At 34.6% G+C, this 22,003-nt stretch overlaps 1 long non-coding RNA gene across 1 annotated transcript; it reads right to left on the bottom strand.

Annotated features, from left to right (window-relative positions):
• Positions 1-5,397: 5,397 nt before the first annotated feature.
• On the bottom strand, positions 5,398-19,408 carry LOC138712071 (uncharacterized). Its single transcript, XR_011335630.1, has 4 exons — positions 19,280-19,408; positions 12,380-12,470; positions 11,800-11,842; positions 5,398-5,662 (listed from the first exon to the last, which is right to left on the bottom strand). It is a non-coding gene; the product is annotated as an uncharacterized lncRNA (long non-coding RNA).
• Between the last annotated feature and the right edge of the window lie 2,595 nt (positions 19,409-22,003).

The following is a 22,003-nucleotide window of genomic DNA, read 5'->3' as shown; positions in this document are numbered from 1 at the left end:
CACCATCACCACTACCACTGCCATTACCACTACAACCTACTGTTACTTACGTCAGGGCTTATTTTGGAAAGAGAGCTATTGTGTTCAATACATCAGGTTAATCTGTATTTCCCACATATAAATATTGAAAGTGTTTTTATTATCATTTTTTATAAAATATATTTTAAATAAAATTGAATACAACCCTCGCGATATAATATGTAATATATTTTATTACATGACGAGTGAGTGAACAATTTGGATTCATTAAGTAAATTAATTTTTTTGTTAAATTTACGTAATGTGAAGTAAATAATGTGGATATAATGGAAGGACAGGTATTGTTACTTAGTTCTGATTATCTCTTGTACAAATTAAATTATTACACTTCTTTCACATATCTTTTATATTTTAAGGGGGGCAGTAAATTCGCATAAACTATACAAGAATATTTTAAATGCCTTGGATTAGTAGGCCATTGAAGATAATATAATATATACCAATCGTAATTGAAGTAACCTTCGGTTTTACTGCAGAAATTTTAATCTTATAAGATTAGAATGTAAAAAGGCCAACTTTCTATTAGCAATGACACGTTTAAACTTTGATATTGTTCTATCACCTACGAAAATAAAGCACCATTTGATTTGTGGAGAAAATACGAAACAATGCTAAACTTAAAAATAAAGTACAATTTCATTTCGGAGAAATATGACATAAAAGTACAATGAAGAATAATTGAAATGAAGTAAATAATATTATGTAGTATAATACATACAAGCGATTGTGTAAAATGGACAATGAATCTCTCAGTACCATTAGAGAAGTTTTGTTAATGTCGTCATTAGAAAATTTGAGAGAAAGGGGAATGGTTTTGGTTTACTTAAATGAAGTTCCCTTATCGCAAAAAAAAAGTCCTTTCACTTCCCAAGCATTAATATCCATTTTATATCTCTCACTAAAATGAGGAATACATTGATTGTAAATAGACTTCTTTTCGTTGTAACGTTATTGGCTTGTTGATTATCCTTCTCAAAACAGACAGTGGGGTCAAGAATGAGGCGATCGATGGATGCAAATGTCTGCTCTTCTGGTTGACCCATGCTCAGCCAAGCAGTGCACTTCTTCGTAAATCTTCCACTTTACCTTCTGAAGTATGGTTGATATGGAACTTCTCACTTTATGGTGAAACGTACCTAGTGAAGAAGTCGTTGAAATTAGAGGAGTTATACTTACTCAAGTGTCGAGGTTTTATAGAGGCTACTCAACCTTAGGTACAGTGTATTAAATAAGTGGTAAGGAATTGGTTCCATCCTCTTTAGGAAAAAACGTTATCCGAAGCGATGAATTAATTAAGCACAACTTCGGTTAAAGCAGGAATTTGAATATTAGGGTGCCACTAAAATACACCGTGTCCCGCTTAGAGGGATCGAGAAATAAGTGTTGATTTAATGTATAAATAATGGTTTTGTAACATAACTTTTTGCATAACTTGATGCAAAAACTCTCCGAGTTTGGAGAATGGTCAGTGCAACTCGATGTGTGCGCCTCGAACTACTCTGAAGACATCTAAAAGGTACTCAACATCCTGCCAATTGTGCTACAACATTTGTGGGGTGATTAGCGCAGCTTTATTTATAATGCGTTGTCTCAGTTTTTCCAAAGTATCAACTGTATCACGTTGGTACACAATACTTGTCATGAATCCCCAGAGGAAGGTCAATGGGCGTCAAGTTGGTTAACCTAGGTAGCCAGAAAAGGGTTCTCTTCCGATCAACCTATTGGGAATGTTAGCATTCAAGAAGCCACGCACTGCTCCATAATAATGGGGTGGAGCCCCATGTTGCTGAAAAACGATTCTGGGAGGAGATGATGAGCAACAAAACTTCTGCAACATATCCAGATACACATTACCTGTGACTGTTGCCTCGATGAAGGAGAATAGTCCAAGGACGGATTGTTCTACTGAATGGCGCCAGGCTTATTTCCACGATAAACGTTAGTGCGCATGCCCATGAACATGCAAGTGTTTTTAAACCATTGGTGCACAAACTTGGACAGTTTCTGCATCTTGTCAGTTGTAAATTACAAGGATAGCTCCATCTGATTTTAAATGGTAAGCATTTATTTGTCGATCCCTCTAAGCGGGACACAGTGTATATGGTGAAAAATATACGAGGAGCTTATTTTCAAACCGACCCTTGTTCATTCCCATAACTTTGTCGAACATCACGAAGAATATTTTTATGTATAAAATATCTTACCAGATAGGCAAGAGACTTTATGAAACCAAAGAGTTTGGGTATATTTAGAATCGAATTGGAGCAAGAGACTCTTTTATTCCAAAGCTGGAACTAATATTTTGTCGAAAATTCTGCTGTGGACAAGTCAATATGATTCCAGTAGTCACTTGTAAAGCAGGATTTTAGTCATTTATGAGGGCGTTCTGAAGCCAAATGATGACAGCTCTATGTAGTGTTACAATTATTGAAGATTGCATAGGCACGGAAAGTTCATTTTCGTTATGGGATGGACAAGAGACGTTTTGAAAATGGGTTCCTCAATATATGTTCCTTTTTATTAGCCTCACCACCTTATTTTGTTCGTTTTTGTGTAGAACTAATCATCCCTAAATTTCCTTTCCATATCTCAAAATTTACAGGCCCTTGTATTGTCCTATTTTAACGCTATTATTTCTTTGTATTTTTAAAGTAAAAACGGCATCTCCGCCATGTAAGGACAGTCGAAAGGAACATCTGTTTCGTTTGTGGGGCTAACGAATTAAAGGTGTCAGTAGAAAAACAGACCTCTTCCTCTTTTAAAACGTTTTGAGATATTGAAATCTTTCTTAAGATTTTAATAAGTGACCTACAAAACATAGAACCTGAAAACAAATTGTGACAGTTTTTACCACAAACTGAATTAGCTTTTTAAAAATTAAAAATTAAATTTCATTGTAAACTTAATTAATTATTCTTCAATAACTACAAGAAAATGTGTCACATCTGACAAGGAGAGGACACGCTATGTATATCACAGAATTAAATATGATTTTGTGACATTAAAGTACAAGATGTACTGTTTAAAGTCATACCTGGTATGGGTGGACAATGACCCCTCGTTTTGAAAATGTTGGCTATTGTTTATGACATACTTCCGTTAGGTGCCTAATAGGAAACCATTAGACTGTGTAAGGGCGTAGCTCATACAAGTTTATTTAAAATAATACTTTACAGCATAATCTACTGCACTTACTCGATTGTGGATCTTGAATGACTACAAAATTTTGTAAAATATAAAACCACAAACTCTGAGCTCGAACGCTTATCAAGGTATCTGTAATCAGTGCATAAAATGTTGAAGTTAGAAAACCGTTAGTAATACCAAGAAGCTGTTTGTGACTGAATATTTCTAATGAATTTATTAAAACAGATCGTAGAACTTGGAAGAAAAATGAGGATTTCAATCTAGCAAAACAAGGGCCAACAATCTCCGATTTAACGATTCAGCAGAGCGTGGCATTTCGCCAATAATAGTCTTTGAACTCTGTGCCAACCTATCAAGAAGAACAGAAGCAGTGCCTTCTGCGTGTAATGGAAAAATACCACTAACGATACCCAAATCCCAAAAAACTGAATACTGTTCACGGAAAGCAGTTAAATAATAATTACTTTATTATTTATACTCGCAGAGTTAAGGCCATAGAACAGTGAAATTTAACAAAAGTTAAACAACAGAATGCTAACATACTACAAAAACTAATAGCATAACAATATCGAAACTAAATAATATGAAAATAATACCATTATGAAAAAAATAAAATAAAATACAGATCTAAAGATTGGAATGTAATAAAAGCAATGCAGTTAGTACAAAACGCTGACAGGGAAAACGTAATGAAGAATACAACATACGGAATATAATAGAATAATAAAAAAAGAAAAAAGTAAGAAATTTAAATAAAATCCACAATAAAATTGGTACCGTATGAAAAAAGGAAAAGGAAGAAAATGGAATATATATATATATATATATATATATATATATATATATATATATATATATATATATATATATATACATACATACATACATACATACATACATACATACATACATACATACATACATACATACATACATACATATAGTCTTCACAAAACTATCACAGAGAGAAGGGCTCATAATTGAAAAGAATCTAAATTGAAAAAGTGCAATTTCAGTTTATAAAACGAGTTTACACAATTTTAATCTGAAATACTTGTGTATGTTGTTTATGATTCTAACAAAAATCTGAAATGTATTGAGCGACCCCTAAATAATAACCAAATGCCTTCAAATTTTGTATTTAATAAATAATTAATCAAATGAACAAAATTGAGGGATGAGGCACTGACTTTTTAAAATTTAAAATTTGAGTGGCACCCTATATGAAAAGTAGAGGGAAAAATATTCAAAGTCACAGTTGCCTTAAGGATGATGCCTTCTTCTAATTCAGTATATTACTGCAAAGTTTATTGCTGTTCCTAATGGAAAAGTAGGAAAGAATGACTCCATCCGTGGTGATAGTTCTCCTTTACCAGTTTTGATAAGAAGAACACTAGAGTTTGCAGTAATATACTGAATTATATGATGAATTCATCCTAATCAGCATTGTGACTTTCATTGTTTTTCCCGGGTACAGTCTATCACGAAAAGAGTCCATTGTCTATCTCACAGTTACATGACTGATCTGTTGCATCTCATATCAACAATGAACTATTTTGGTGATACATTGGGTTATTGTTTGCCTCTGAATGGTTCTCATTTTGATCACGTGTTGTAAAGTTTGATTAGTAATAGTGTTCCGTTTAGTTTTATGCCTACTCATCATGATTTTATATACTTATTTGTCTCATGTTTGAAATCCACGAAACAAGTTTAATAAATAGTTAAAAGGAATGAAAAGCGGGTAAAAAGGTAATATTTATACACATTCTTACGTAAAATTTAATGGGTATTCAGAATATGTAACTTTTAATATAGGGTGCCAATTAAAAATTAAAGATTACAGTCGCACATGTATGCAAGAGTACCAAACTTTTTTTTTTTCAAACATGGGTATCATATTGTATGGTTTACCTCGAAACAGCTCTTGTATATAACTTTTTTTGTAAAATTAAAATTCAAAAAGTTATAAGTAATATTCCATACTTTTGAACTCTCTCTGTGTGTATATGTATATGTATATATATATATATATATATATATGATAATCGGTACCGGTACGTGAAATTGAAGAAGACTGTGTGTGTTGCAGACCAAAATCATTCAGTTTAGAAGATACAGAAAAATGGAAATATTAACGCCAGTTTATTCAGGTGTGTTTGATAAAGGATTTACCAATACCAGTAATACAAGCACTCTTCAAGCGCATACAGTTCCAATAATATTCACTTTATTTCTAAATTATTGCTACTGACAAGTATACATTTTGCAAACGTTTACGTTTCTGTCAAAGTCATTTTTACTTGTCTACTTTTGATTACAACACGCTAGCTTTGACGAAATGATGTAGTTCAGTAACATTCACAGCCATTGGGTGTGCAGCGGTATTTCTCATTTGTTTCCTCGCAATATCTCAGACACATAACCGCCTTATTCCCAGTTTTCAGTTCTTCATTACAACCAATTTTTAAGAGACCTGTAACAAAAGACATTCTAGCTTTAACAATATAAATTTACAATGACAATACAGGCTATAATATGTTTCATGTCAGTCAGTCTATGTAGGATATTCAAAGCAAAACGTCGGACAATGAAACGAAACTAACCAGTATCCAAAAATTTATGAACGTTATTCAACAAGTAATAACTACTTCACAGTGTTAATATTATACATTTTCATGGTCATTTATCTGGTTTCGACATGGTTTTCGCCATCCTCCGAATATTAGTCAGTAACATTCAAGGAAAAAGGAAAAAGTAACCAATACGTTTAAGTGAATTAATTTTGTGTTTCAGCTCCATGTGAAAACCTTAGCTTAATACAGCGGTGACCAAACTGGATATCGTGATTACATCGTGTAATCAAAGATATTCATACTAGTAAGGGAAGTTTCCTGTACATTGCTCTCTCTCTCTCTCAAGTACTGATAGTACGCAGTGTCGGTACCATGTCGCTCTAGAAACCCTCTGTCTCTACGAGCAGGAACAGAAGGTTTTGTACAGGAAGGGAAGAGGAACTTATTCGCTGTTCTGTAATATGTTGCTTTGCTCTACGGTTCGGTAAGTAGTAGTACATAGAAGCGACATTACAGAGCATTACGCTGAAATAACCGGCTTAACAGGTATTAATATTATTATATTTTATCAGCAAATGTTACAATAATTCTTAAATAGGTGTTTTCCTCAGACATTAACATGCCAATCATAAGAATAACAGTGATTTTGATTGATTATCATAGGAGCTATGACATGATATTCCTCTGCATACGCGAAATTTTGGTCTCCGCCAGAGCTGCGAATATTTCGCTTTGGTGTGGGGAAACGTTCGTTGCCGCCTTATACGCGAAATATTCGTTGCCGTCACGGCTGCGAATATTTTGAGTTGATGTGGGGAGGCTTTTAGACTGTATCTCGCGTGTAATCTCTGCCGTTCGAATTTGTGTTACCGCTGGCTTAATAGTTCTACAAAACGAGTGAAACCAAAGTTATAACGGCATTCTCACCGAGCAAGGAGGTTGATTTTTTTTTTTTTTGGGCTGCGTGCTGGGTTTTCCGGTTAGTTGTTTCTTCTAAGCCCGAATCAGGGTACAATGTATGAGGTTCCTGAGTTACATTTGATTGTTTTCACTAACCCCACAATACAATTCATCTGTCATTTCGCATAGTCGATCTCCGTTAGTCCATCGTCTTAATTATATTGATTAAAATGTATTTCCAAATTTCCAACCATAGCTGCAATCATACATAACACAACGCATTTTCCTCGTTGAGACGTACCTGCTAAATAACTCATGAGAGTTGTACAGGGTGAGCAAAATAAATGTGGTCCGGAAAATCTGTAATATTTGCAAGGTTGACAAGGCGGTGTCTGCTGTTGCTCCGTCCTGCTAAAAATATCCATAAAGTATTTCAACTACTGTGAGTTGATCCACATATGGGTTAAACAGATTCTGGACATACCGGTTAGCATTAGCAGTTTCGTGAAAGAATCGTGTTACGATGCGGACATCTGACATTGCACACCAACACCAATCTTGAGGTTATGCAACGGCTCTTCCAAGTAGGCCTACTCGTGATGATTAACTGATGCATAATGGCTCGTGTTCTGAGAGTTAACATACCCTGATAGGCTGAACCAGGCCTCATCTCAAGAAATGAAAAACTGAGGATCCAAAAGTTCTGATTTCACTTCTCTCAGAAACCACCGGCAGACTTCAACACGCGAAGGTTCATCTGGACGTTTTAATGCATGCACAACAGTAAATTTGTAACGATACAGATATTGTTCCGACACGATATTCTCTAAATTCCCAATTGCACAGGTAAACGCGTTGCGATTTCATCGGACTTTGTTCCGGGCTTTCCTGCACTCGAGCAATGTTTTCTGGTGTTCGAACTCTTTTTGCATAGTTACGGTTTTTATTCGCTACAGAGCCCGTTCCACACCATTTTGCCACTAAGTTTTGCATTGCTGCTTTTGCTGGAGATTTTGCCAAAATACGTCCAGTCTGAAAGTCTTACGCAAACAATTGCGCACAACTTTCCCATGAATTGTGCTTCGCATAACACTGGGCAATGAACATGCCATGTTTTATCGTAAGCACCATTTTGTATTGTAGTCAACTGGCTACTAAACAAGTCTGCTCCTCTCAATCACTCACACATAATGACACAGCGAATCTCGGGGCAGAGCATGCGGGCGAAGCGCATGCGAGGACATGTGACAGCAACCTAGTGTTGCATTGTAATAATGGTTTCCTGCATTGTTAGGATCATTTCCGCGTCTGTTTTATACATACAGTACGTTCGTAGCTCGGCCGGAGCGTTACGCGGCGGCCTTGGACTGGGTCAAGATTGGCGCGCCTGCCGCCAGACTAGCACTGTAGCTACCGCTGACGCGCCAGTCAGTTGAGTTGGATCTGTCGTGAGGGAAAGACGTCTGTGCGCTTGTTGTGAGTAAAATTCGCTTGTCTCGTTGTGATAAAGTATAAATTAATAATGGTTGAATACACCTTAGAACAACGTATATTTCTCTATGATGCGAATGTGAAATACACTTCTGCAAGAAGATGTCGAAGAGAATTTGAACATCGGTTTGCAGGTGTTCGAATTCCTAGCAAGTCAACTATTCATGACCTTGTCAATAAAGTCAGACGTATAGGATCTTTTTTGAATAAGAAACGTATTCAACATTGCCGTGTAATGACTGGAGAGAAGCTTGATGAAGTAGGCGCCCGATTAGAGCACTCACCCCGCAAATCAATGTCAGTTTAGCACAGGAGGTTAACATCTCCAAGACGTCAGCTTTTGTGGCAACGAAACTTCTGAAACTTAAGCATTGCAGAGTAACTGTAGTTCATGCTTTACAATCACAAGATCTTGTAAGTAGGGTTACTTATTGCAATTGGTTTGTGCAGTCCGTTCATAATGGCGACATGGACTCACTTTTAACGTTCTTCACTGATGAAGCGTGGTTTCATCTTTACGGTCACGTTTCTACTCAGAACAAAAATACTGGGCTACCGAAAAGCCCTATATTAATCATGAAGTACCTCACCACGCTACAAAGGTTGGGGTTCGGTGTGCAGTGGGTGCGAGTAGAATTATCGGTCCCATATTTTTCGACACATCAGTTGATTCACACGTTTATGTAACTTCAATTTTAAATAATTTTTTCCGCAAGTACAAGAAATGAACGGTCGAGTGGGTGTTTTCAGCAGGATTCAGCTACATCGCACAGCGCTGCGAATTCTATGAATGAATTGCGAAGTGTGTTTGGTGACAGAATAATTAGTCTAGGATTGTGGCCATCTCGTTCCCCTGACCTATCTCCATGCGATTTTTATTTATGGAGAACGTTAAAGAATAAAGTGTACGCATCAAATCCGCACACGTTACAAGAATTGAAAGACAACATCACGAGAGAAATACAGGCAGTCAGTCAGTCAATATGAACTTTAGCGAGTGAGCCAGAATTGTTTTCGGAGATATCACAACATGTGTTGTGATGCAGGTAAGCCCAATGTTGGTAGAGTAGTTAGTGTTCCGTATCCATGACTTGCCGGTTGTCTACGTGTAACTCTAGCGGCAGGCGCGCCAATCTTCTCCCAGTCCAAAGCTGCCCCGGAACGGTCTGGCCTAGCTACGAACGCACTGTATAAATTCATCTACTTCATATATACTGTAATTTCCGCGGGCCAGTTTTATTTTGCCCACCCCGTATTTACGTAAATTTCACTGAAATTTTCCAGATGCTAGACAACTATTGACGGCGGTCTATGATTATCATCAGTTATCTCACTAGAGGTTTTGATTTATCTAGAGAAAATCAAAACTCGAGTGGAATTTAATTGACTATTACACGATTAGAAGAAAGTATATAAAGATTAGAAGTCACGAAGTACTCCAATATAATAAAATATTAATTGGCTTACGAAAATACAACTGTCTTCAAATGTATTATTGTACCATCTCAATATTACGATAGATAGCAGTAGTGTTTTATGTTTATGTTTTCTTGTTATTAGTTGTGCCAAATATGGAATTGTATTGTATTGTATTTATTAACATTCCATGGTATTAATATATTGCTCTACAGCTAGAATATGGAACAAGTCAAAAATTTTAATAAGTTACCTACTGTTATAAACTGTTAATTTATAGTCACAGTCTAGATGATATATATATATATATATATATATATATATATACAGACGAGATTTACAATATAGTCTACTAGTACAACACATAGTAATTTTTACTGCCATATAACGCACTCCTTTTTCATAGCACGATAGACTTGCCGATGGAGTATGAAATTCATTTTTTGACGTGTATTTATGCTATGAACTGCTGAATTAGTTACAAAGTTTTCAAGATTACATACCAAGAAGACTATTAATGAAAATATATACTGACAAGCCATGGGCATTATTTGTAGTTTTTTTGAAAATAGTCCTACAAGATTCCCTAGATTTGGCACCTACTATTATTCTAATTACTCTTTTTTGTAATAGAAATATACTTTTACTATCTGTGGAATTTCCCCAGAATATTATTCCAAAACTCATTACCGAGTGGAAGCATGCAAAGTATATTGTTTTTAAGGTATTGATATTTACTATCTTTTGCATAGATCTAATAGCAAAACGAGCTGAATTTAGTTTGGGGGTAATTTCTTTAATATGATTTTTCCAATTTAACACATTATCGATTTTTAAGCCAGTAATTCTGGTTGTTGTTTGTAATAGGGATCTATTGTTAATTATTATGCTATAAATTTGCGAGGTTGAATTTGCACAGGATTTAAATTGAATTATGTTAGTTTTGTTACAATTTAATACTAATTTATTGACTGAGAGCCAGTCACATATTTTGAAGAGAATTTCCTCTGTTTAGGATTGGAATGTGTTGGAGTTATTGGCTGTAATTGTCATCTGCAAATAATATGGGATGACCTACATCTTTTATTAGAGGGGCAAAGTCATTTATAAACACTAGAAAACGTAGGGGACCTAATATTAATCCTTGAGGAATCATCATTGAACTCTGTGGACGGTCACTAGTCAAGAAGGCTTTGTAGATTCAGTTTAATTTTTATTAAAACATTTCCATTCCACTTCAATCATCCGGATCCCATTGCTCAATGTCACTTGACATATGATTTTCAATAAATCTTAGTATTAAACAATCTCTGATACGTGACTATCCATAATGTCAAATAGCAGAAGCTATAACAAACATAATCTAAATAATATAAACAAGTTTTAGAAAAGTTCTAATTAGGGATGATGAAATAAACAAGAAACGTTTTAATTAACGAAGATGAAATAAAAAATGAACATGAATAATTTTAAAAGAAACAATTATTGAAAGTACAATTTTCAAATTTGAATGTTTCAGTTGTTGGTGGTTCAGTTGATGTTATATTGGCCGTGTGCGTAAAAGAAGTGAACTCATTGATGTACAGTCATGGTGTATCCCTCAACTTATTCAGGATTTCCGAATGCCATGCGAGTCATATTTGAAAGTGCTGTGCATCGACTGGAGTGGTTTGTAATTTTCTGTGTTTTGACTTCCAGACCAGTGCAGTTTGAAATGTTGGCAAACAAAGAAACAAGTGCTAGGGTAGTGATAAAAATAAACAAATGCTAGGGACGCGATAAAATTAAACAAATGCTAGGAACGCGATAAATTTGTGCGATAAGCAGCCATGATTGGTTGAAAGACGTCCTTTCGTACCATTTTATTGGTCAAAAGTAGTGTGACGTAGTAAAATTGTAATAGTCAGAGTAAATTGTTTCGTGTAGTTAATAACCGTAGAGGCTAAAATATACTGTAAAATGCTGATCAGTTTTTAATTATCTGTGTACATATTTTTGTCATTTTGTAATAAAAAGTATGTATAATGTAAATGGTGAACATTTGAGCAGCAATTAGTTCATCCATCGGTCAGAGAAGGGATGAATTGTAAATATCAGTGCAATTACAATACTCAGAAAAATCAATGAGCAAAAAAAGTAGTGTAATAACAGGACAATAATCTTTATCCCTAGTGACCAGTGATCACTGACCACTCTTGATGCCATACATAATTCAGAATACTGTACTTACTCATAAAAAAACCGTTGTTTTGAGCTTCAACGGACCAGAACGTCTGCAATAAAATAAATATTTTATTTTAAAATAAAGTATTAAAAACAAGTAGCGTACAAAGATAGTAAATAATAGCTCTACAGACTTTTGTGGAAAGTTTGATTATAAGTATTGTGAGAGAATGTAGGAAAGCATTGTTCTCAAATCTATAATATGGGTGCGTAATAATATGCAATTGTTTGTATATAAACTATATATAACTTTGAGCCTGACTACAACATGCTGATAAAAATAATATTTCTGTTTGAGGTGAGTGTATGCAACTAATAGAAAGTTTAAAGCAATCGGTCATGAATGAGGTAAGTTGTTTTAGGAAAGTAAATTATTGTTTCAGGCACTTCCCCACTTATTCCGAAAAACAAAACAAAACATACTCGTATAAGGAAATATATAAAGCAAAATCATAATAGTATTACGTTCTGTAGATAATGTAAGTATATTAAAAAAAAAACAATTCTCTAAAATGAAATGACAAATTAAAATGAAGTAATTAAACATTATTGTCCAGAAGATAAAGGATAATGCATAATGTACTTACAAGTGTTGCGGCTACAGTCATAAGCAGCAAAGGTAGGAGCTTGAAATACGCCATTATTTGCGTTCGAAAACGTTCTTGCGGGAGAAACTTCCTGTAAGAATGATACACACAATAGTTATAAAATGTTGTTTGATTCCTGAAATGAAGCATTTTACAACTATTTTGCAGACTCTTCTTCCTTTTTCTGGCATTAATTTACTTATACTCATTTCGTATTTATACACTTCGCAAAAAAATTGCAAGCAATCCTAGTAGGACATAAACTTCTATTATGCATCATCACTCCTGCTCTTACAGTAAAATTAAATGACACAGTAATCCCTTTTGCTTCCTTTGTTGAAAACTTTGGAATTTACTTCGATACGCATTTAGACTAGAAAACCAAGTAACTCACATTATGAAAAAGTGACTTGCATTCTACATTCCATAACAGCATTCCAAAATTTCTTCAGATATAACTAAAAAAATTAATAGTGAAAGCACTAGTAATGCCCCACTTTTTTTATCGTGATTTTCTACCGAAAGGACTCAATGTCAACCAGTCGCATAGATTACGTCTTCATAATTATTTTGTTCGCTTCGTCTGCGATGTCTGTCGCGCTGTCCACATTATCCTATCCTTCCAAACTTAAACTGGCTACGGCTTAATGAAAGTAGAAATTTTCATTCATTTGTCCTCCTTTTCCAAGTGCTTCACACCTCTACACCTACTTACTGTACCTTTCTTCCCACTTCATTTACCTATCATCGTAACACAATCTCTTCACACGCACGCAAAATAGCCGCATACTAACCATACCAACACATAATCGTATTCGTCATCACACACAATCTCGCTATTGCGCTTGTTGAATACCCTATCCAGCGACATCAGAGAATGACGGAATTTAAAAGTATTCGAAAACAAATTTATTCAGCATTTTGTTACTGCGTAGGGTGCAATGCAGCAAACCGTTTATTATAATAATAACTTATTGCAACTGTTTCGAAGTTGTTACTGTTTTGTTTCTTTTGATATTTGTACAGTCAGTTGTTTGTAGATTTTTAATCATTTTACATAATCACTGATATATTAGGCAGTCAATATGATGTATTAGTAATTTTTTTGCCCATTGTGTTCTACCTTTCTATCTGTGTAAACCTATTTCTTTCATTCCTTTCTTTTTGCATTTTTGCATTTGTGCTTTCTCTATTTGTATTTGTAATTTTATTTTTATTTCTTATGTGCTTATTGAAGCTATTAAACGAATCGAGCAAGTGGCAACGTCTCGGCAGAGAGCAGCTCCAGTACTGAGACTCACAGAGTTCGTTGACCTCTTACATCTGTAACACGAGTAGTGTGTGTTAGCAACGATGTTGACGGAATGCTGAAGCGTCTAACTTAATATTATAATTACAGTAACCGTACATTTAATCACAAAACGTAATGTAAGTTTTCTAGTCATTTACATGTACCCTATCATTCCTTTCAATCTGCAAGGTTATTTCACTTCCACCGTATATATATATATATATATATATATATATATATATATGGACAACATTTTATTTTTACTAACATTTCTAATATTAGCCTGGCTATACCTTTGGATTAACGGTTGAGAACCGTTTGCTATCCGCTTCCACGACTGGAGTTCGATGATACTGTGTAAAATACAAACAAATCACTTTACTAGGTATAGGAGGGAAGAAAAGTAGTTCATCCAATTACGTAAACTAGGAAATGTCGTGATTTTAAGTTTGATAATTTTCATTAGGTTTTTGTTTAATCAAAATAAAGTACTGTATTAAAAATAAGTGTTTTACTCACGAACTGAGCTATCCATTCGGACGTATTCATTTTGCAGCGTAGCCTATATTATACTGTCTACAGCACATTAGCGTACAATGTAGAGAATGAAGTTAAACTGAAAAAATAATCATAATATTGATATTTAAGCACATTTTTGAAAATAGTGGCCGTTCACTTCAATACAGGCTTCAGTTCTTTTGTACATATTATCGCAGTATAGACTATTGTACCTAATTCCAAATACCAGTTTCGTCCTTCGTATTAGTAACTCCTGTTGAAATATTTCTGTACCTACTCTGTAAGTACCTTACGTACTGTAAATTCAAACTTCACTTCTGCCCTATCCGAAAAGATAAAATTACTCAGACATGCTATCTACTGTCCGTCCAAGTGGTTTTGTCGCAGGGTCATAGAAAGGGAGAAATCACGTGACAGTTAATTACTTAACGAAGCCCTTTTACTTAAGTTATTTTAAACAGTTGTATAATATTACGAAGACGTCCAATTCCTAACAGAAATTAATGTTTTCAGAAAAAAGCTGACAGCCCAGCCACTAGTCTTCACAGAGAGATAAGTAAAAGCGGGTGAGGGAAACCGGGATGCAACGTAGGCAAGAGGATGACAGTGCCTGTGCGAAAATATAATTCAATATTGAAAGCTCTTTCGTCACTGGAAAACGCGAACATACTTCTGGAACGTACTGTACCACTAACTTAGTAGAGTTTATTATGAGAGGACGGTTGGAAGTTTACTAGTAGAGGGGGTTGGAGTGAAGTACATTCAAAAACTCAGGTGCAATAAAAATTGAAGTAAAAATAAAATGATGTTCCTGTATATATAATATTTAGTTTCCTGGGCAAACTGTGAAATGTGAGTTACAAAGTTTTTCTAAGCGGCCCTTTTAATCCGGAGCAAGGCATAAGCTCGCGAAATAACAGAAAATTGCATCCATCCACAAGTGCAAATAAAAACGCGCTTATGGGCTGAAGTCGCGCACTCTGAAATTCACAATTATGGGCTCATGATTTCTCTGTTAATAGTATTGGAATAAAATGTGGCTGTATAGGCAAAGGCAAAGGAAAGTACTATGAAAGTAATTTCCGAAATCGAGTATTTCAGTTTTTTACATATCTACATATCTACTTCCAAGGCGTGTGTTTGTGTCGTGATAGGGAATGTAGATTCGTTCTGTGAACTGTTCAGCACAGCTCCTACTCATCACAAGCAACCCAATTTCCTACGTTTTGCTAAGCACGTACAGTCTTCGAAAAAATGTTGTCGCACAGATATTTTACAAGTCCTAGAAAGTACGGAGTGCGCGTGGTCAGAAGACGAGTGACCTGGATCACAAGAGAACGACTAGTTGATGTAATAAAATTTTATTAGATTTGTGTCGTTGTATGTCTGATCATACGCACTGTCTCCTTTGTGTTATTTATAAAGTGTCTGTGCGACAAAAGTTTTTTCTAAGACTGTACATTCAAACAGATATTTGCATATTCCCACCCGAGTTGTGGGTTGAATCAAATCTCCTCGCACAAAAAAATACAATAGAGTTATACCCTAAGCATCTGAAAGACCTATATTTATCGCATCCTTCTGTACACGTATTTAAAAATATATTAAATGAATTACAGTCTGAAATTTACTTGGAGGTGAAATTACAACGATCACCGGTCATAAGAATACAACAAAAAGCAAGTGAACAATTCGACATTAACACCCGAAATGATTGTACACATTAAAATATAATCATACTGCAGTTCCTAAAAATGATGGACCTCAAGTTTCAACACAGTAAGATGTAGACGCTACCACACATCACAAAGAGGTGCATTATGTATACTAATAATAAATCTGTAGCCAAACTTTTTCTGGAAATCTTCGATTTTCCAAATATAATTGGTGTTAACATGTATAATTAACCATCCTGAAACCGAAAATCGCTTTTTTGAAATTTTTGTTTGTATGTCTGTCTGTCTGTCTGGATGTTTGTTACCTTTTCACGCGATAATGGCTGAACCGATTTATATGAAAATTGGAATATAAATTAAGTTCGTTGTAACTTAGATTTTAGGCTATATGGCATTCAAAATACTTTATTTAAAAGGGGGGTTTATAAGGGGCCCTGAATTAAATAAATCGAAATATCTCGCTTATTATTGATTTTCATGAAGAATGTTACATAACAAACGTTTCTTTAAAAATAATTTCCAATAAGGTTTATTCTATACAAAATTTTGATAGGACTTATATTTAATGAGATAAATGAGTTTTAAAATTACAATAACAACGCCATCTAAGGCCCTGACTGAAATAAAAACAAATGACTTCGTCTGTAAGGGGCCTTGGACAACAACAATCGAAAGCTATTAAACATAGCCTACAGAGAATGTTTCTGTGTTTGTATGAAATAATATCGGAAGCTAATTAATTGTTTAATTATTATTTCACCATTGGAAAATGTAGTTTCTCTAGATGGACATAATTCTACAATGTTATTACAGTAATTTCTGAAACATATAGCAAGTAATATAAAGTATACACATTAAAACTAAATGATATGTCAATCTTCATTAAACTATGGTTGCATGTAATACCAATTAAGAAACATGTTAAAGGAATTGTCATTGCACCAAATGATTGCTCTCTGGACCAAAATGACCCCAATTTAATTATTTAAATACAATTTAAATTAAGTAACATATTAAACGATTTATGCTTCTATCAAACACGAAAGTTCCCGGGATCAAACGTCCTATTTTATTTATGTAATTATTTTATATTTATTTATAACAGGTGCAGCGGAGCGCACGGGTACGGCTAGTATTTCTTATAACTTTATCTGTTCGCGCTTCTGGGTTTCATACTACACCTACCATTTTCGCTATTGAGATAATTCCCAATATGCTCAGCCAATTTAAGAGGGTAGTGTATTAGGTTTAGAAATGATTGAAAGAATTTCATTTTTGTCCGTTAAATGTGCAGTAATATGATCTAAGGGAAGGAAATTTTCGTTCTGTGAAGGACTTTTAAAACGTAATACACTCTGACAACACTGTATATGTTATTGCCTGAAAAGAGAGGCGCAGATACTCTGTACAGCTCGCGTACGGGTGAGACAACGAGAAACGTAAATATAACACACACAATTGCTTTTAACGTCGGCATGGAAAATTAGATGTCTTGGATGTAACTTTTCCGATTACTAGTTACAATTTAAAGTAAGAGGGGCAGAATTCTAATTGCCTGAAGCAAATCCTTGTAGTGCAACACAAATTATTATTTTCAAATTATTAGGTAGACTTGTATAACCTAAAAAATTTTTTTATTGTCTGTCTTCACAGAATATTTCACTAAAAATAAATGGAACAAGTTTAAAAATTGTATTTCTAATCTTTTTCGTATAACGTAAAATAAGAAAATGGTACTTTTATTTTTGCCTGTAAAATTTTGAATGTTTCATGTACATTACTAAAGGAAACTTCAACCAGAATAAATTACATTACTAACGGCTCACTCTGTATAAGGGTGGAGTGAAAATATGAAGTATATGGAATCAAAATATAATACCAGGGAAAGGATGTGGGTTGATATCATAAAGAACAATGCAAAATATATTTTCTCTAGATTAATATATAGAGGTGCTCCAAGAGCATCATATTTTAAAATTTTCACAAAATTTTGAGGTTCAGTTTTTTAGCAAGAGAACATTCTCCAGTGATTTAGTCTGAACAGTATACCAGGAACATGTTAAAAAAATACATGTTAAAAGACTCTGCATATTTTGGTCCCCTGTTGTTTCATCTTGAAGTGTTACAAAAACCTCAATTTATAAGAAAATTGGAAATAATCACAAAAATCTTAGGTATGATATAATTAATATAATAAAATTAATGGAAAATCATTCTTCTTATGTTGCAGGACATTTAAATCAGAATATCTCCAATCAATAGAAGAAATCTGACTTTCTACCCTGTATTCGCAATGCGAGAGGGGCTGAACCCATCGCAATTACCTATATTGTCATGACGTAATGAAATATTATCTATGGATAAAAAATGAATTAAAATCTGATTTCAAATCAAAAGAATCCACTGTTAGAGAGATTTCAGAAAGAGTTGCTATCAAAACTAAGGAAATCCAGATAAAGGCAGAAATTCCAAAAGTCAGTCATACAAGAATATTACAACTGATTCGTGCTTACCATGATCAATACACAAACTTAATGAAGCCTTGTAAGAAATGACATAGTGACGACAACTAAAATGACAGCATTACAAAATTCAAAGAAGAAACAAACAAATTATTTGGTATATGCAGTTGCAAATGCAAAAAATTTAATACTGTAGGCCTAATTGTAATAAAGATCGCCGTGTTCCAAATAAGACAATGTTTTACTAGAGCAAGGAGCAGAAAGAAAGATAATTGGACCTGTTGATTTAGTTATGCCTACCACTCAGAAAGAAATAAAAAAAAATCAAGAATAAATTCTATCTGAAAAAATAAATGGATTGAAATGGAATTTTTGTCATATTTTATGTAAAATACTATATATTTTGTCCCTTTGGATGATCCCCTCAAAAATTCTCTATACTGCAACCCCAATTTAGAGTCTTCCAAATAAAGTTTAAATACGTGAGTTTAAAACAATTCATTAGCTCTGCAATGAAAAACAAAATAATAGAACACATATACAAAGAGGCAAAAAAAAAAATTATAATTTTAAGAAACTTCAAAAGCCCTTAGGGCACTTCGAAAATTAAATATAGAAACTCCATATTTTTCACATTCCTAAGTTAAGTGAAAATACAGATTTTTGCAACTATTGCATTTAGAAAACAGATAAAAACAATTTCATGTATAGATTCACTTCACCCGACTCTGTACAGCTCGAAGTTACTCTTTCGGTAAACAACTCTCTACTTTAGTTTTGCAAGTAGCGCCGGTAGTATAACAATTACGATAAAATTGCTAAGCAAGTTCTCTTCAGAGCCAATAATTTACTTGCAGTTTCATATATCCTCGTAATCTATTTCAAATATAAGAATTGTAATTGATATTGGCACTTAATTTATTTCTAAATGTACATTAAAGATACAACTTACCTATATTGAAGTCTTAATTCAGATGAAGGCTTATGGTTTTTGACACAAATTATGTGATCGCCTTTGAATTTATAGCAACTGGGGACACTCTTTTACCATAATGTGGAACTTGTGTAATAAGCAGATAATCTACCTTTTTAAAGGTATAGATTATAGATTGTGCACATGCAATTCCATTGTTTAACACTTGCTTTCAACATAATGGAATATTAATGACATTCACCTTGATTTTTCCTTTCTATATTGAAAAACGTATTTAGGAGATAAATATAATTTTTATTTTGTTAATTAATAGCAACTCGCCAAAGATAAGAAATAAGTAATAAGAAATGAATAATAATAATAATAATAATAATAATAATAATAAGTCCTATAAGGAACAGTTTTTTAGACATTCCAAGCTCAATCTTGCGGCAGTTGTATTTTTTTAACCTCAAAATGTGAAAGTTTATATTAAATATCATTAAGAATTGCAATAACTCAGTAATAATACATATAGATATAAGACACCAATGTCCGAAATAAACAATTCTGAGGTAAAACTTGTAACTATGTTCCGATATAATACACTTTAAAAACACATTACTAGAAAGTGGATGCGGGATGACTTAAGGAAAAGTGAACTTGTTTCGTACCAGAGTATATGGCACGTGCCGCTCCGTCCGCCTTTTGTATACCTGGCGACTACAACAGCGTACAAAACGAAGGAACCCCGGTCCTTTCATAGAACATTGCAACGCAATGTGTGCAGTTGTGTTATCCTGTTCAAGTATTTAGTACGCGTTAAATATGTTGTGCTGACCCATTCGTAATAGCAAAACGTTAAATTCGCTCAGAGATAAGATATGCAATTAAGAAGTATGAGAGTGAAATTTTATGTATTAACGAAGACAATATCATGTGTAATTTATGTAAAATGGAAATAAAAATCAAAACAACTCAGGCTATAGAGAAACATTGCAACAGTACATCGCACAGGAAATGTGTTGAAATGAAATCTGAGGAACCATCATCATCATCATCATCATCATCATCATCATCATCATCATCATCATCTAGTTGTGCGGGTCTAACGACACGTGCAACATGATGCTCAGTACAAATATTCCTCTAAAGAAATTGAGCGATCCGCATTTTAGAGGTTTTCTTCAGAAATTCTCTCGATACAAAAACTGTTTAAGCGATGGGCGAAGACGATTCAGCTTCGATAACTTACGAGAATGTATCGTCGTTTACTGCAACGCTGGTAATTGCATCAATGATGACGAGGACTGAACGTTGCAAGGTATGTACTACAGTACGTCATTTTTCTTTTCCTTCTGACTGTACGGAGATACAGTAGCATGTTGACGTCGTCTGTTTACGTTTAAAACCTGTTGAGCCAATGGTCTGAATGAAAAAATGTAACATATAGTAAATGTGCACCTACATTCAATGATAAGTCATCCCACATCCACTATCTACACATTACGGATGTGGCAGTGTTTGGACAACAAGTGATGTGTTAATGTTCTCAGATGCAGATTTCTGTGAATCAGAATAGGACACGGTTTTCTCAGACTCCTATCGATCCCCATAGCTAGTAACCCTGCTAGGTAAGAAGCACTCTTCGGTAGGCTATTCCTATTAATTTTTTACAATACTTAGTTCTTACTTTATCGATGTTCCTGCTAGGTAATCTACTACCCCAGATCTCTATATTACACTTATTTTTGTTCTACTAGTGCATTATGGAGTGGGATGGAATGGAATTTAACTGGGGGGTACGGATAGCCCAGCACTGCGACCTATTGATATCTATTGCGCTAACCCTAGATATGAAATGAGTTGCGTGTCACAGATCTCCTACGCGCACCGCCCTAACCACATGACTCCCTTAACGACCGGTCCCTACAATCGACAGAATCCATATACCATTCCTGCTTCGGAAAATTCCCCCAAGGCACCCCTGTAGGTCCGAGGCGAAACTCCTCCACCGAGTAAGTCCGCCTCGAGTGCCGTTGCAGAAGTCATCCAACGTCGCTTAACTACATTCCACGGAGACCGGTCGAGAGAGTCAGCAGCTTCGGGAGCCCGCCTGTAGAGTGATCTGAAAAACCAGAAACGGGATGATGAGGAAAGAATGATGGGGGAGGAAAGGAAATGGTAAAGATGAGTGGAGTTCCAATAGCGTGTTAAAGTTACCTGATATTCATCCATAGGAGTGAGGGAAAAACTCCGAAAAAACTTCACCCAGGCAACTCGTCCTGACCGGGAATCGAACCCGGGACCGCTGGGTTCGGAGTTAGAGTCACTAACCCCTCAGCCATAACGGTGGACACTAGTGTGTTATGGATTTTAAGAAAATTCCTCACCCAAATATTCGGTCATTTATTAAAGAATTATCTATTGCTAGAAGTGCATTTTGTTAATTCAATGCTATTTCATTTTGCGACTTCCAATTTCCCCTACAATCTATTACCACTTCTAAATATGTGAATCTGGAAACACAATCAATCGGAATCTTATTCACGTACCATTTTTTTTCTTTACTAACTACGTTACTCTTGTTGCAGATTAGAACTTTTGACTTCTTTTCGTTAATTTTCAGCTCCCAAGTTTTCCAGAAACCCTTAATTAATTCATATATATTACAATTCAATGAGCAGTTCCTCAATATTTTTGTAATTACAGCAAATTGAACCCAACTATCTAACAACGGATTCAAGGTTCAACTGTGACTGC

Source organism: Periplaneta americana, chromosome 13, assembly GCF_040183065.1.
Source record: "Periplaneta americana isolate PAMFEO1 chromosome 13, P.americana_PAMFEO1_priV1, whole genome shotgun sequence".
Classification (NCBI taxonomy): domain Eukaryota; kingdom Metazoa; phylum Arthropoda; class Insecta; order Blattodea; family Blattidae; genus Periplaneta; species Periplaneta americana.
Note: the sequence above shows the minus strand (reverse complement) of the source record. Positions and strands in the feature narration are given on the sequence as shown.